We start from the raw sequence: 17,496 nt of genomic DNA, 5'->3' as shown, positions 1-17,496 counted from the left end.
GCCACGGGAAGAAGGTCCAACGGAAGTAGCGCCGTCGCCGCGGCCACTGGACGGAGGCATCGTCGAGACCAGATCCCTGAATGATGCCACGCTGCCCAGGTCACTCACGGAGAGAGGACTGGCGGTGAAAGCGGACGTGTCGGGCGCGCACCACACTATGCAATGCGACGTCGTCATCGTCGATTCCGGCTACGGAGGCGGCGTGGCCGCCGCCGTGCTGGCGGCTGCGGGGCACAAGGTCATCGTCGTCGAGAAGGGGGACTACTTCACAGCCGAGAACTACACCTCCGTGGAGGGCCCGTCCATGTAGCGCCTCTACGAGAAGGGAGGCATCTTCTGCACCTCCAACGTGACGACCATCATGTTCACGGGCACCACGGTCGGCGGCGGCTCCGTGATCAACTGGTCGGACAGTATCCGCACACCGGAGTGGGTCACGCAGGAGTGGGCGCGCGAGCATGGGCTCCCCATGTTCGGGAGGCGGGAGTACGTGCATGCCATGGACGCGGTCTGCGCCCGGCTCGCGGTGACCGGCGGGTGCCGGGAGGAGGGGTTCCAGTACGACCGGTGCCGGCTCGCGGTGACCGGTGGCGCGGTCATACTGACAGGCTGCAAGGCCGAGCGTTTTGTACTCGAGAGCAACCCCGGCGGCGAGAACAGCCAGAGCAAGAAGTGCGTGGGCCTGGTGGCGGCATGCATGAGCGACGGCGTCACCAAGAAGTTGCGCATAGAGGCCAAGGTTTCCATCTCGTCGTGTGGCGCGCTCATGACGCCGCCTCTCCTCCGCAACAGCAGGCTCAAGAACAGGCACATCGGCCGCAACCTTCACCTGCACCCGGTGTCTATGCCGTGGGGCTACTTCACGGACAGCACGCCAGAGGCAGCCACAGAGCTCAGTGGCAAGTGCTACGAGGGCGGCATCATCACGACCATGCACCGCGTCACCGCCCGCACCATCATCCAGACGCCGGCGCTGGGGCCCGGGTGCTGGGCTTCGCTGATCCCCTGGGAGTCCGGCCGCGACATGAAGGAGCGCATGCTCCGGCACGTGCGCACCGCGCACCCCTTCGCCATGGTCCGCAACTGCGGCGCGGGGCACGTGGACGGCGAGGGCCGCGTGCGCTGCGCCCCGAGCCGGGAAGACGTGGAGGAGCTCCGCAACGGGCTGCGCCAGGCGCTGCGCATCCTGGTGGCCGCCGGAGCGGCCGAGGTGGGCACCCACAGCAGCGACTGGGCTCCAGCTGCGGTGCGACGGCGGCCTCCGCGACTGAGGACCTAGAGGCGTTCCTCAACGAGGTGACCGTAGGGAAAGGCCCCATGCTCCCGGGGCCTGACACGTGGGCGCTCCATTGCTCGGCGCACCAGATGAGCAGCTGCCGGATGGGGTCCAGCCCAAAGGACGGCGCCGTGGATGGGCGCGGCGAGAGCTGGGAGGCGGAGGGGCTGTACGTGTGCGAGGGCAGCCTGCTGCCCACGGCTGGTGACCATGCTACTTCTCTCACATCCATGACTTGCTCGACGAAATGCCTCATTTGGGAGTTGTCCAGTCAGCATGCCATGTCACTGCTAGATGCACATGTAGACTAGTTTGGACCTATGGTGAACGACTTAGAAAGTTTATGGACACAGAAATCAACTTTCAGAGTTGATAGGACCTAACCGAAACCCCTACATAAGTTAATGGACCTCCGGTGCATTTAACTCTTTCTCGTTTACTCGGCTTCCTGTACTCCAACGGCCGACCCGTCGTCGAAAGTCGTCACCACTTCCGTCATCCTTTGCCCGCGCCGCGCCCCCCGCGTCCGGCTCCTCTCTTCGCGACACGCCACCTGTGGTCGGCTCCTCCGTCTGCGTCGCGCCCCCCGTGGCCGGCTCCTCCCTTCGCGCCGCGCCACCCACGGCCGGCTCCTCCGTCCGGGCCGCGTCCCCCGGGGGCCGGTTCCGCACGAGCCCCGCCCGCGCCCCGCCGCCGTCGTGGCCTTCACCTCCATCTGCGCCCCGCCCGTCGACACCCCGTCTATTCACGAGCACATCTCCACGGCCCCAAAAGCAGCGCGTAATCATCGACAGCACACTCCACCGCCCCAAGAGCATCGCATCCGGACCTAAATCCTGCCAGTTGCCACAAGAGTTGGAGATTTGCTGCCACAAGAGCGGGAGAAGGAGATCCTGCAGCGAGAGGTGATTTGATTCTTCTCTTGCAATTTTTTTATGGATACTGAATCATTGGCATGAATTGTGAAATATCAGCTATATGATTGTGCAATATATGCTCAGTGGTCTAGCAAAAGTCTACTTAACCCTCCACCTTTCATACTTGGTCTACTTCACCCCCAACTATGAAACCGCCTGTTTTACCCCCTTGAACTTTCTAAAATCGTCTATTTTTACCCCCTGGGCGGTTTTCAGCGGCGGTTTTGCTACAGTAACGTTGGTTTGCTACATTGCCGGTGGTTTTGAATTTTCTTTTTTTATTTATTTTCGGTGAATTTTTGAAAAATCATAGTAAATCATAGAAAAATCATAAAATAAAAAATCTAATTTTATTGGACTCCACATGAGTAGATCTACACAGTGAATATATAATACGGTATGCTTTAGTACAATTTTTTTTTGTAACTTTAGATTAATTGGAAAATCCAATTTTATCTGTAATTAATTAGAATTTATCTATAACTAAGTTATACATAGTCCAATGAGTACAAAATTTTTACTATAGTTCAAGCATACAATAATTAGCGTACCATAAAAATTTCACCACAATTGGACCATAGAAGCTGCAGCTATGAATTATTCCAATTAATTACAGACAAAATTAGATTTTCCAATTAATCTAAAGCTACAAAAAAAATTTATACTAAAGCATACCGTATTATATATTCACTGTGTAGATCTACTCATGTGGAGTCCAATAAAATTAGATTTTTCATTTTATGATTTTTCTATGATTTACTATGATTTTTAAAAAATTCACCGAAAATAAATTTAAAAAAAGAAAATTCAAACCACTGTAGCAGACCGCTGTTACTGTAGTAAAACCGCCGCTGAAAACCACCAGGGGGTAAAATAGACGGTTTTGGAAAGTTCAGGGGGTAAAACAGACGGTTTCATAGTTGGGGGGTGAAGTAGACCAAGTATGAAAGGTGGGGGTTAAGTAGACTTTTTCCTATATATTAATGTATATGCAAATAGTATTTTTTCATACAAAATTACCAATACTGTGTATTGATGGATATGAGCTTAATTTTTTATTTTTGTCACTGTTTAGTGTGAGAACAGATATGAAATTCGCTCTGGTTGGCCATTGTCTGTTTATTTCACATAGAAAAAAGTCCAGCTGAGCGTCCTAACACTACCGGAAAAACGTCCTTTGCCGAGATCCAAGATTTTTGCCGAGAGCAAAAATGCGGGCTCTCGGCAAAGAAAACGTTTACCGAGCGCGGCTCTCGGCAAACACCGGCCGTCGGCAAGTGACAGGATTGCCGTGGGCCTGCATCTCGGCAAGCAACAGCTCTCGGCGAAGTGGGCCGTTTTGCCGAGAGCCGCGCTCGGCAAAAAATGCCCATCGGCAAAACGGTCCTTTGCCGTAGGCCGTGCTCTCGGCAAAATCAGGCTCTCGGCAAAACATTGCCGCGGGCCCATAGCCATGACCTGCCCTGACGGCGTCACCGCTTTGCCGAGAGCCCCTCCGTTACTATTCTCGGCAAAACTCTTTGCCGAGCGCCGCTCTCGGCAAATATTTGCCGAGCGCCGCTCTCGGCAAATATTTGTCGAGAGCCCCTCCCAGGCTCTCGGCAAATGTGGTTTCTATATTTCATGTGCATGTGTTTCTCTTCTCCTAACTCTCTCCAATTAAATTATTTTTTCTTTCATATGCTCCAAACTTTTTTCTCTATAGACATACTACATGTTGTACTCAATATTAAAATTTTGTGTATTTTTGTAATTATTTGCTATATATAATTAATTAATTGCATTTCAAGGAGTTTTTTTAATCGATTAAAATTTGAACAGCGATTGATTTAAACACAGGAAAAATTAAGTAGAAAATGATATTCATGATATTTATGCATTATTGAGGGCAAATAACATCTTGTTGACGTTTTTTTCACCTTTTATTTTACGAATCGAAGACCACGAACATATGTCGCCCAACGATTTAAAAATTCTTAAAAAAGGAAACGAAGTCGGAAAATTGTGATATTTGCAATGAAGTCATGGTATCACACTTGGAGGCTGTGGTAAAAAATTGAAAATGTTTCGCACAAGTGGTTACGTATGATTCTTATAATCTGAGACATCTCCGAATAAGTTTCATAAAGTTGAGAAGGATCCATTAGGATTTTCAAACAATGTCACGGTCGAATTAGTTTTGGAGTTCCAAACTTTTTGTATAGCCATTAGAGAGCATAAGTGGTAACACGACAAAATTTCGTATTTTTCCGGAGCCGTTTGCTGTTTATTAATTTTTTTTGGATATTATTTGTCGAGAGCTTCAGGGGATTGCTCTCGGCAAAGGTTCTTTGCCGAGAGCAACTGGGCCCGCTCTCGGCGCAGATTTCTTTTTTTTACCTGGCCTGGATCAATGGTTTGCCGAGAGCTGGCTCTCGGCGAAGAGGTTTGCCGAGAGCTGCTCTCGGGAAAGATTTAATTTTTTTTTAGAAATATCATTTTTTGTTCAGTTTGCCGAGAGCTACTCTTGGCAAATAATAATTTTTATTTTTTTTTATATTTTTTTGTGCAGTTAGCTAGTTAAAAAATTCGAACGAAATTTGAAAAAAAAAACTTTACCGAGAGCCGGATCTGGGGGCTCTCAGCAAAGGGGGAAGGTTTGCCGAGAGCCTCCCAGATCTGGCTCTTGGCAAAGTGGCTTTAGACACTTAACCGTTTCGGCGCCTTATCTGTCTCACTCTTCACGCACACACTCACACAGCCGCCGCCGTCGCCGCGAGGAGCGCCGCCCAGCTTGGTGTGCCGCCGCCGCGAGCCTCGCCGTCGCCCAAGCCCCCTCGCCGCCGTAGCCCCGCAAGCCCGCTCCGGCTCGCCCCAGCCCGCCACGCCCGGCCGCGCGCGCTGTCGCCGCCGCTCTGCCCGAGCCTCATCGCCGCCGTAGCCCGGCCAGCCCGCCCCATCCCACCACGTCCGCCCGCGCACACCGGCGGCGGCCGCCGGCCCGCCCTAGCTCTGCCACGCACGGCCGTGCGTGCCGCGGCGGCCGTGCCCGCTGGTCGTGCCCTCCACGGCCGGCCAGCCCATCCAAGCCCGCCCAGCCCCAGCCACGCCACGCCTCGGCGCCGGCCGCGCCCCTCCTCGTCCTCGACCTCGGGCTCGTCCTCACCCGCGCCCTGACTCGCCCTCGCCCGCGCCTCGACTTGCCCTCGTCCTCGCCCTCGGCCTCGTCCTCACCGTCGGCCTCGCCCTCGGCCTCGTCCTCGCCGTCAGCCTCGCCCTCGCCCCTCGCCGCGGAGAGGAACAAGGTATACTAAGTAGTATTAGTGGTAGTAGTAGTTAGTAGTTGTAGTAGTAGTCTAAGTAGTACTAGTGGTAGTAGTAGTAGTCAGTAGTTAGTAGTTGTAGTAGTAGTTAGTAGTTGTAGTAGTGGTAGTAGTAGTGGTAGTAGTAGTTAGTAGTTGTAGTAGTGGTAGTAGTAGTTAGTGTAGTAGTAGTTGCATTAGTTAGAGTAGTAGTTGTAGTAGTGTTAGTAGTAGTTAGTAGTTGTAGTAGTGGTATTAGTAGTAGTTAGTAGTTAGTAGTTGTAGTAGTGGTATTAGTAGTGGTAGTAGTAGTTAGTGTAGTAGTAGTTGTAGTAGTAGTTGTAGTAGTTAGAGTAGTAGTAGTTGATAATTAAGATGCATGTGGCTCCTTGATATATATGTGGTTGTCGGCCATCGTGCCGTGGTTTTTCTTTCAGGTTTGGAAACCTCACCGTTCAGGGGAGATGCTGCCGAATTTTTGAGTTGACGTTATTTTTTTGGACAGCCCGAGGATGCGCAGATGGTATTAGTTTCCATGGTCTGCTCCGATCCGAGACAGAGTTTCGACTTCGGGGCAACCTTAACATCCACGAATTCGGGGCTAGATGGGTATGTGACTTGGTGTAGCTTCATTTATTCTTTCAGACGTTTATTCCTGCATGATTTATAATCATCTTGTTGTTTTTCTCGCAGTCGGCTGCACATCAAAACCAGCCATGCGGAGAGCTCAAGTCATGGGTTCTGGCCCACAAGGGCAAGGCGACAGACAACATCAACTGGAACCCGGACGACCCAGCCGAGTCGTTCACCAACGAGAGCATCCCCGAGCGCATCAGTTAGTACATCGAGGCGGCAAGGGGAGTCCATGGGGCAGACTGGGATCCGCACACCGCGGACATTGACGGCGACATCGTCATGAGGGTGGGAGGAGGCAAGAAGCATGGGCGGTACCTCATCGGCAACAGCACGCTCGACCCGCACACCACTCCCACTCTCTCACAGGTCCGGACAAGCAGCACAAGCGGTAGCGTGCCCATACGCCCAAGGCAGGACACTTCGACGCATCGTGTGGCAGCACTACAGGTTATTTCTGTTTTATTCGTCGTTCATTGGTTTTACATTCCTCGAAATTGCTTGTAACAATGCGGTGAAAAATTATAGCCCAGGTGCATGCACTCGAGGAGCATAAGGCTAGGGTGGAGGAAGAGAGACAGAGGGAGCGGGAGGCCGAGCGACAGAGGTGGGAGGCTGAGCGGGCGAGGTTTGACGCCTTGACTCAGTACGTGGCAAGTCTTGGCGTCACGATGGGTCGTCCAGCGCCACTAGAGCTGTTCGCTCCTCCATCGCCTTACCCATACCCACCTTACTCATACGTGAGTTCAACTTCTCTAACAAAAGCTCTTTACTGTGCATGTCGGCCATCGTGCCGTTGATATGTGATGGGAGGCCTTTGTGCCGTTGATATATATGTGTGCCGGCCATCATGCCGTTGATATGTGGTCGGCGGCCATCGTGCCGTTGGTTTTCTTGTAGGTTTTGGAAACCCCACCGTGCAGGGGAGGTGCTGCCGAAATTTTGATGTGTCTAGGCTTAGATTACAATTTTATACCTAGTTCTGTAAATTTTGACTTGTCTACGCTTAGATTACAATTATATGCCTTAGTATTACTATAATTACTAATTTTTCTTCTCCTTTGTGCAGAATCAATCGGCGGGTTCGAATGATGTGCCTGAGCAGCCATCGTCGGGAGGGTCGTGGCACCAACCGTATCCACAACTTCCGCCGCATCAGCAGCCGTTGGGAGGGTCGGGGGTACCAGCCGTATCCACACCTTCCGCCGCAGCAGCAGCCGCCGTCGGGAGGGTGGGAGCCTTGGGGGTGAGCCTGTTGTTCTTCATCATGTATTAGCACTTTGTGACATGAACTTGTGTGAGATGAACTTAGCACTTTGAGATGGACATGTGTTGTTGGATTTGAGATGTTTAGATGGATTATAATGTGAGACGTGTGATGTGGATGACATATTTGTGATATATGTGATGTGGATGATGTGTTATATTTGTGAAATATGTGTTGTTGAAGCTGGAAATATAAACAAAAATAAAAAAATGCTCTCTGGACTCTTTGCCGAGAGTAGGGCTCTCGGCAAATCTGCCTCTTTGCCGAGAGCTTGGTGGTCGGCTCTCGGCAAACCTTTTTTTTTGAAAACCACCTCGGCCGCAAATCTTTTTTTTAACAATTCTTTGCCGACGGAGTCTCTCGGCAAAGAAGTTCTTTGCCGACGGTCGCTCTCGGCAAAGAAGCTGTCACACCATTAGCGGTCGTTTGGCCGTTACTAGGGCGCGCCAGTTTGCCGAGAGCTAGAGTTTGCCTAGAGCCTTTCCATTACTCTCGGTAAATATTTTGCCGAGAGGGGCTCTCGGTAAAGAATCCTTTGTCGGTAGATGTTTTGCCGACGGCTCTTTGCCGAGAGCTGCTCTCGGCAAATAGTTTGCCGAGCGTCAACTCGTCTTTGCCGAGAGCTTCGGGCTCTCGGCAAAGGCCGGGAGTCCGGTAGTGTAATTAGTTAGGCAATAGAAACATGATATATGGATTAGAACTTAGGCTTATTAGAACTATGTAGAAGGCAATATGTTTTGCTGTTTATATGAAACTATATCTATATAAAATTGGGAAATAGTATTGGGCACCTCATTATATCACTTTGTGAAAGTTGCCAGCAATACTAAATTATGGATGAGCGTGATTGGATGTATAGTGGTTGGAAGCATGGTAGACCAACATGTGATTGGGTTCAGCATACAAATCAGTTATTGGATTTTGCATTCTCTAATCAGTCTCTAGTACAAGAGGGTACCATAAAATGCCCTTGTGCTATGTGTAGGAATTATTTTCGGCACAAAAGGGGCAAGGTAGAGCTGCATTTATGTCAAAATGGGTTTAAGTCCAACTATAAAACTTGGTCTGCACATGGTGAGAGGCGCTATCAGTAGCCAGGAATTGAGGGTTTTGGTGAGACGGATAGAATGGATGATATGTTGGCAGACTTAGCTGCAGCTGCACTATCACTAGGTAATGAGGAACCAACAAAATATGCTCAAGCTTTCTATAGGATGATTGATAGTGCAGAACAATTAGTTCATGACAAAACAACCCAGTCAACATTGTCAGCCACTGCTAGGTTGCTATCCATAAAGTCACAACACAACCTCTCTATTGTGTGTTATGATGACATTGTGGCACTCATCCATGAACTCATACCAGCTGATAGTAACTTGCCTAAGGATTTCTACCATTCAAAAAAATTGCTAAAGGGTCTGGGCATGCCATATGAAAAAATTCATGTATGTTACAATAGTTGCATGCTTTATTATAAAGATAACAAGCATAAAGAGAAATGTGACTTCTGTGATACCCCTCGCTATGTGGATGGATCAAATTAGGTCCCGCGCAAAGTCTTGCGCTATATGCCAATAACAGATAGGTTACAATGGCTCTATGCACATGAGGCAACAGCGAAAATGATGCGATGGCACAAAGAATCTCTTCGCTCCATGTCTGGTAGAATGGACCACCCACGTGATGGTGAAGCTTGGCAACAATTTGATGTTGATTTTCCGGAGTTTGTAGAAGAGGCAAGGAACGTGCAGCTAGGCATTGCAACAAATGGTTTCATACCATATGGTCCCATGGCTGCTCCGTATTCTTGCTGGACAGTGTTTGTTTTTCCATATAATTAATCTTCCACCTGGTGTTGCCATGAGGCCAGAATCTATGATGCACGGATACGTGGATACGGATACCGGTACGCGATACGGCGATACTCCGATACGCCATTTTTCCCAAAATACAGATACGGGGATACAGCAATATATATAAAAAATAAAAAATAAATCCACCGAAATTAGAAATGAGTGCATAGACCATAAATATTACATAACATAATATTGTTCAGGGCATAACGTTCAGACCATCAAGCCATTATTCAAACTTAGGTTCAACATACACACATAACTACATGATGAAATGATAAAACGATAATTGATAAAGTGATGATGCATGAACGGCAGCTGGCCATGACAAATTGGCAATCATCAAGAAGTCTTTTAGTCACTTGATCCAACATCTTCAGTCAGACCCAGTGCCCCAAGATCTTCAAGAACTCTTTCAAGGTCTGGCTCATCAAGTGACAGATCAGCATGCTCAAGGAAATCAGCACCGCCCTCAAAATCAGCTTCAAAAGTATCAGCTCCAATATCCCACATTGCTGATGGACCATGGTTGTATTCCTCATTTTTTTCTAGAAAGAAGATGCAAGTTCTGGTGTGTGAAAACTAGATCCTCAGCACGTGCAGGATTGAGCCTACAAAGTCAATTGCAAGTTTGCAATTAGGAATCGAACTACAGGTGTCAAACAATTGAGATTTAAAAAAAATAAAAGGTCAAACTAGAACCTATTTCTCAAGGAACTATGAATCAGTCCATAGGTACTCCAATTTCTCTCAGCACAAGAAGATGATGTTGGCTGGCCAAGTAATCTAAATGCCAACTTCTTCAGTTCTGGAGCAGAATGACCATGAATTCCCCACCATTGCTTTGGATCCATATAAGTTCTATCCTCAAGTGAATCAAATGAATTGAATCCAGGTCCAAATAAAGAGAAATTAGCATATTGTTGCTTGATCCTTTTTAATTCCTCATCAGAAAATTTCCTCCTGAAACAAGCATTTCTCATTTCTGAAATCTCCTCATCATTGTGGGGGGCTTGTCGGTTTGGAACCTCATTGATCCATTCCTCAGTATAGTACTTGAGATTTAGTGAGTGTGCCAAGCAGTGCAAGGGGGTATTGCTTTTTGTCCAACGGCTCACCAAGATGTCTTGCACAGCTGAATAAAAGGTGGATTCTTCATGTGGCTCTTTCCCTTCATAACGATATATCACATTCTTCACCTTCTCTATCATTGTGTCCCACATTTCATATATCAAGTGGAGGCATGGCTTGTCAGTATCAGCTGCCCGCACCATAGAATAGATAGGATCAGTGAAACTGAGGAAATAGCGCACCTTATCCCACCACACATCATTCATAATCTTGTCCTTCACAAATTGGGCCGGACCAGGATTATCCTCCCTATAGGCAGTCCACTTTTCACTCACTACCATCACTGAAAGAGCATCTTTTATAGCCACAAACCTCTTCATCATCACAACAGTAGAGGCAAATCTTGTCTCCGCAATGGCAAGGAACTTAAGCTTGCTATACTCATTGAACATGGATAGCCTCATGGAGTGATTCATGATGAAATTCTTTATACTGCTAGCATCTCCAATGATCTCACTGATCCATTGGAATTCATTATAAAGCTCATCCTCAATGTCCCTAGGAGCACATATGTTCTTCAAGCCAAGGTTCAGAGTATGCACGACACATGGGGTCCAGAAAATCTGAGGGTGCTTCTGCTCAACAATGATACCAGCAGCTCTGCAATTGGCAGCATTATCAGTGATCACTTGCACAACATTTTGTGCCCCAACCTCATCAATTATAGCTAGCATCTTCTCTGAAATATATTCCTTGGTCTTGGATATTCCTTCAGTGTTGAATGCTTTAAGAAACATTGGACCATCTTCCGTCACAGCTAAGAAATTCAAGAGTGGGCGCCTTTGAGCATCTGACCATCCATCTGATACAATACTCACACCTTTAGAATTCCATGTTGCCTTGATGGGCTGCAGCAATCTCTCAACATTTGTCTTCTCTTGCACAAGAAGAGTTGTCCTCAGCTTGTTGTAGCTTGGAGGGACATATCCTCCAATTGGATGATTGGCAGCAAACATGAAAGCCTTCCTGAAATATGGGTTACGTGCAAGATTAAAAGGCAGGCCTGCTGTGTAGAACATCCTAGCTATCAGTTCATCAAGCTGGCTACGGACTTCTAGATTGAAGCTGCACTCAATAGCCGAAACACCCCTCATCTTCCTCATCTTCTCATCGCCCTCAGTTGGAAGTGGAATATCTCTAGGAAGGTTCCTGCAGGCAGCAGCATTTGCAGCAGAAACTTCAGCTTGCAGTTGTTCAAGAATATATACAGTCACCACTCGACAAAATGTAACCCCAAAACCAGAAATCTTTAACAGATGTGCTTTAACTCTAGAGTAACTTCCTTGGAAACCCTTGTTACAAAGTCTACATCTCATCTTTGCGTTGCCCCCTTGACCCTTTCCAATTTTCTTAAGAATCTGAACATACCTCCACAGGGGCTTCTTGTCATCATCGTCTGCAAGAATCACACGAGCAGAAGCCAAGACTCGATTTGCAATAGTAGGATTGTCGACAACAGGAAATTCTTCACTTTCACCACTATGAGTGGATGCAGAAGCATTCGTACTAGTTGCCATTTGATCTGAGACGAGGGGAAATAAACACAGAGCAGATGAATCAGCACATGGGGAGATTGATTTGAGAAGGGAAGGACCAGACATGGAGGAAGCAGAGGAATGTCAGACTCACCATGGAAGGGGAAGGAGCAGGAGGAGGCACGGGCGGGTGGCCTGGAGGCGGTGATGGCAAGGGAGTGATGAGCGACGCTGCTTCGGGCGGCCGGTGGCCGGGCGGCGGTGAGCAGCAGGCTATCGGGAGGATGCACGGGCAGGTGGCCTGGCGGCGGTGACGGCAAGGGAGTGACGAGCGGCGCTGCTCCGGGCGGCGGGTGGCCGGGCGGCGGTGAGCAGCAGGCTGCCGGGAGGAGGCACGGGCGGGTGGCCTGGCGGCGGTGACGGCAAGGGAGTGATGAGCGGCGCTGCTCCGGGCGGCGGTGAGCAGCAGGCTGCCGTGCGTGAGGCAGCTGCGGGGTGCGCGAATGGGGATGAGAGGGGGCGCAGCTGAACAGAGGGCTTTAATACGAAGCGATTGAGTGGTGTTAGGGTTTGAAGGTCTCGCACAGGTGTCCCATGAGTATCCAGTTTATTTTTATTATTTGGAAATTGCTAAATTGTCCGATACGTCCGGGATACGTATCTGGACGTATCTGCCGAGTATCCATATCCGATACGGTATCCGACACTGGTACGCGAGTTTTGTGAAGTATCCGCGTATCGTAGGCTAGAATACATCTTTCTTTCCCTTGTTATCCGTGGTCCAGAACATCCTGGAAAAAATTTTAGTGTCTTCATGCGACCTTTAGTAGATGGACTGCAAACTCTGAAGGATGGAGTTCTAACATGGGATGCATCGGTAAAGAAAAGTTTCACCATGAAAGCAGCATATCTATGGTCAATACATGATTTTCCTGCCCTTAGGATGCTTTCTGGTTGGAGCACCCATGGGTTGTTGGCATGCCATCGTTGTTTAGGTGACACCAAAGTATTCTGACTCACTAAGGGTGGTAAGGCATGCTGGTTTGATTGTCATAGATGCTTTCTTCCCATGGACCATGAATTTAGAACCCAAAGAAATGCATTTAGGAAGGATACAATAGTGTTGGATGAACCCCCAAGGAAGTTGAAGGGAGAAGAAATAGAAGCCCAAATGAACCTCCAAGTCGGTGATAGGAAGGCATTTAATAAACCACACAACTTGACACACATTAATGGTTTGTGGCAGCTACCTTACTTCAAAAGGTTGCTACTTCCACACAACATTGATGTAATGCACAATGAGAAAAATATGGGTGAAGCTATATGGAACACATGCTTTGACATAGCTGATAAGACAAAAGATAATGTGAAGGCAAGGCAAGACCTAGAATTGATTTGCGATCATCCTAACATGCATCTTGTATTAAAACCAAATGGAAAGTGGCATATGCCAAGGGCACCATACTACATTGACAAGGATGATAACCTCATCATTTTAGAGTGGTTCAAAACACTGAAGTTTCCCGATGGGTATGCTGCAAATATTAAAAAAGGGGTTAATTTCCAAAAAAAAGAAAATATTGGGGCTGAAAAGTCATGATTATCATATCTTCATGGAGTGTCTACTTCCTGTTGCTTTCCGTGGATTCCTTCCTGAAAATGTTTGGCTTTGTCTAGTTGAGCTCAGCTAATTCTATAGGAAATTGTGTGCTAGACAAATTACTAAGAATGATGCATTAGCTTTGGAACAGAACATAGTGGTTTTTGTTTGCAAACTAGAGAAGATATTCCCTCCAGGATTTTTTAACCCTATGCAACATCTTATGGTACATCTTGCTGAGGAAGTTTGACTAGGAGGCCTTGTACAATATTGATGGATGTTTCCAATTGAGAGGTACATTTTAAACTGTAGGTTCAATTGGTTGCTGGTCTGTTAGTGCTAGTGCTAATTTTTTTCTTCTTAGGGCTATACAAAAGCTTACACAAAAAGTCCAAAACAAAGCAAGAGTTGAGGGCTGCGTTATTGAAGCTCAGCTTGTTGAAGAGGCCACAAATTCTGTCTCTTTTCTTTAAATCGAAGGTGCATTCAGCTAGAAACAAGGCACCTAGATATGATGATGGTGCCTCAACATTTGTGCCCGCTTGTGATGATATCAAAATCTTTGGACAACCTGGCCGATGCCATGTCCAAAGGGGTTGTCGTGATCTTTCTATAGAAGAATACAAGGCTGCCTTCTTATACATATTGACCAATATACGACAGATGGAAGATTTCTTGAAGTATGTGTTGATTTTACTGAAATGAGTTCTAAAACTTTACCAAAATAAATCCTCATGTTGATTTTTCCTTGTCTTTATAGAAAGTTCGAACATGAACAATGGAAGGGAACAAGGAATCCAACTGAACAACAAATTTCTGACTTAAGGATGAATGGTTGGAAACTTGGGCGTGGGAGCCATGTCCGTAATGGTCCTAATTTCTTTGATTGGTTCAAAGCTCATGTATTGTCTTTACTGTTAGAATCACACATCAATTTAAGTTCCATCACTTTGTAGGGTACAGAGTCATCACATGCCGGAGAAGCTGGTTCTGGTGGTCAAGAGAGCAATGGTATCGAAGAGGATGAAGGCAACGCATAGACTAAAATAGTGTTTAGACAGCGTAAGCCTCTTTTGCGCAGTTGGAGTGTATATGGTGAAGCTCCAAGTTGACTTGCTTCTATTGAAGTAAGCTGACCTCTTTTGTGCAGTCATATAACTAGTATGTAGATGACAGAGAGTGAAAAGGTCTCTCTATTATTTAGTTGTCATGTAAGCAGCTAGACTTGCTAAAGTCTTGCCTCTTGAACTGTTAGTTGGCATGTAAGCAGCTAGACTTGGTGAAATCTTGCCTCTTGAACTTACTTAGTCGGCATGTAATACTTGCTGAAGTTGAGCAATGTGGTGAATTTGGACTTGTGAACCAGTTCGAAATGTAATGTGCAATTTGGATTTACAATGTGTGTGTAAATTTGTCTCTGTGATGCCAAATGCAAGTGGTAGAATAATATTTTTTTTTGTTTTTCTGAAATAAAAATGGATGGCTGTGAGCATGATCTTGATTCCTGTCACCACTCCCGTCAGGAACTTAGAAAGGATTCCTGTCATTATTTTTCCTGATGGCTGAGCAATAGGAAATGAAATCTAATCCTGTTGCTGGTTTTTTTCTCCTGACGGACGGCAGCCCCGCGCTGACCCCCCTCCCTCATATTATTTCCTGGCTTTAGTTTGGCCCAACAGCAGTTTTAGCCCACAATTCCACCCGCAGCGATGACTGTCGCGCTTCGGAGCACTCGATCGTGTGGTCTAGGTTCCGTCCGTAGGTGAGTTTTTCTCTTTTTTTATATTTCCTTTTCCTTTTTCTTTTCTTTCTACTATTTCTTTTTCCTTTCTGTTTTCGCTTTTACTTTTTTGTTGTGTTCTATTATTCTTGTCATCTTTATTCTTTTTTATTTTTCTTTCTTTTCTTCTATTTCTTCTTTCTTTCCTTTCTTTTTTTCTTTTTCTTTTTTGGTGCTCTTTAATTATTCTTTTTGTTTCCTTTTTCTATTTTCCTTTTTATTGTATGTTTCCTTTTATTTTTTTTTCTTTCCTTTCATTCATTTATTTTCCTTTTCTTTTTCTTTCTCTAGACTTTTGTTTCCTTTTTCTATTTTTTATTGTATGTTTCCTTTTATTTTTCTTTTCTTTCATTCATTTATTTTCTTTTTCTTTCCCTAGACTTTTGTCATTTTTTTATTTTCTTTATTCTTTTATTATTTTTATTTTACTTTATTAATTTTTATTTTCTTTTATTTTTTGTTTTTTCTTTCCTTGCTTCTATTTAGTTTTTTATTTTTCTTTTTTCTTATCTTTTTATTTTTTTAACGTGTATACATTTTTATTTTTTTTGATAGAGTTAATAATTTTATTTATTTCATTTTGTATTTTGGTTTTTTATTTTTTAGTTTTATTTCTTTTCTTTTATTTATAATTGTATGTTTCACTTTTTTTATTTATAGATATAAGAGATGTTCATGTAGTATACATGTAATGTTATACGATGTATTTTATGATGTTCAGCAAGCAAACATTGATGTGTTAGGATATATTTTATGATGTTCGGTAGCTTTTTTCTTCTTTCATTTGACTCTAATTAATTAATTCACTGATTTTATTATTTTATTTTACATTTCATGATATTTTTGTATTGTTCATGTAGTATACATATGATGTTCTATGCTATATTTTATGATGTTGTGTAGTGTTAATGTGATGTTATATGATGTATTTTGTGATATTCAGTAAGCATACATTGATGTTCTAGGATATATTTTGTGATATTCGGAAGCACTTTTTCTTCTTTTTTTACTCTAATTAGTTACTTCACTAATTTTATTATTTTTTTATATATTTTTTAATATTTGTGATGTTTACGTAGTATACATATGATGTGCTATGCTATATTTAGTTATGTTTGTTTAATGTTATTGTGATGTTCTACGATATATTTTGTAATATGCGATAGCATCTTTTTTTCTTTTTATTTGATTATAATTAATTACTTCACTAATTTTATTTTATTTTTTATTTTTTTACTTTTATATTTTATTATATACGTGATATTCACGTAGTATACATATGATGTTCTGTGCTATTTTTTTGTGATGTTCGCGTAGTGTTAATGTGATGTTCGATGACTATCTTTAAATACATATTCATCATGAGATAAATGTTCGTTAAATTTTTTTATTGAAATATATCCATGTGGGGTCTTATTTTGAATAGTTTATTGCAATACGATGGTGTAATCAGATTTTAATTAGGATACTTAGTTTAGGAGTTACGACTTTTTTTACTTCAAAAAACATGGGATATGCTAACGCCAGCGCTATTGGTTGTAGTGCATGGCTCTTGCTTGGCTTGCCAGCGCGTTATGCGAGAAACAACTCGTAAAGGCCCAAGACAATTAAATTTGGCCCACGAAACGCGTGTGGAGAGGGGGTCGGCGTGGGATATCTGTCACCCAGGTCGGCACCTAGGAGTCCCCGATATCATGTAGTTTAACCAAAGGGACTGAATACACATCTCATGGCAGATTTTGCTGTTTGTTATCTTCCACATTTTCAACAAATCAGTAGTTGACACGTCACATGATACAAAACAACTAAACAAATTGAAAAAAGCAGCACACTGTAACACCCTAAAATTTGCTTCTCTTGCAATAGAGCTAAAATGATTTAATTTTGTATTTTTATGCTCATGAAAACATGGGGAAATAATAAAATTTCATTAGATTAAAATTTATCTTAAGGTAGAAATGTGTTTGTTGCATTCATGCCCATCGCACCTTGTGTTTTTTTAAAATACATTTAGGAGACGAATATCTATCTCTAAGAATTTTCCAGCTTCTTTCTGGAATTTAATTTCTACCTCCTTCACCTTAATATTTATGTTCCAAGTTCCCAACAATCTTTTCATGAGCTCCAAATACTTTATTTGGGTTCATCATATTTCAAAGTGTCTCTGTGAATTTTCCCCAAATTTTCGGAGGTCTGGGAGTATTTTTCGTGGCTTAAATATCAATTCTGGACTTTTCTAGAATTATTTTATTCGTGAAATTAATTAATTATGAAAATAAATAA

General features: G+C 44.7%; 2 pseudogenes; one reads left to right on the top strand and one right to left on the bottom strand.

Moving 5' to 3' along the window:
• Positions 1-7: 7 nt before the first annotated feature.
• Positions 8-1,587, top strand: LOC136525824 (long-chain-alcohol oxidase FAO1-like; annotated as a pseudogene).
• Positions 1,588-9,510: 7,923 nt separating this feature from the next.
• On the bottom strand, positions 9,511-11,875 carry LOC136525823 (uncharacterized; annotated as a pseudogene).
• Positions 11,876-17,496: the final 5,621 nt, after the last annotated feature.

Source organism: Miscanthus floridulus, chromosome 19 (genome assembly GCF_019320115.1).
Source record: "Miscanthus floridulus cultivar M001 chromosome 19, ASM1932011v1, whole genome shotgun sequence".
Taxonomy (NCBI): Eukaryota; Viridiplantae; Streptophyta; class Magnoliopsida; order Poales; family Poaceae; genus Miscanthus; species Miscanthus floridulus.
The sequence above is the reverse complement of the archived record's forward strand: the minus strand, read 5'-3'. Positions and strand labels throughout refer to the sequence as shown.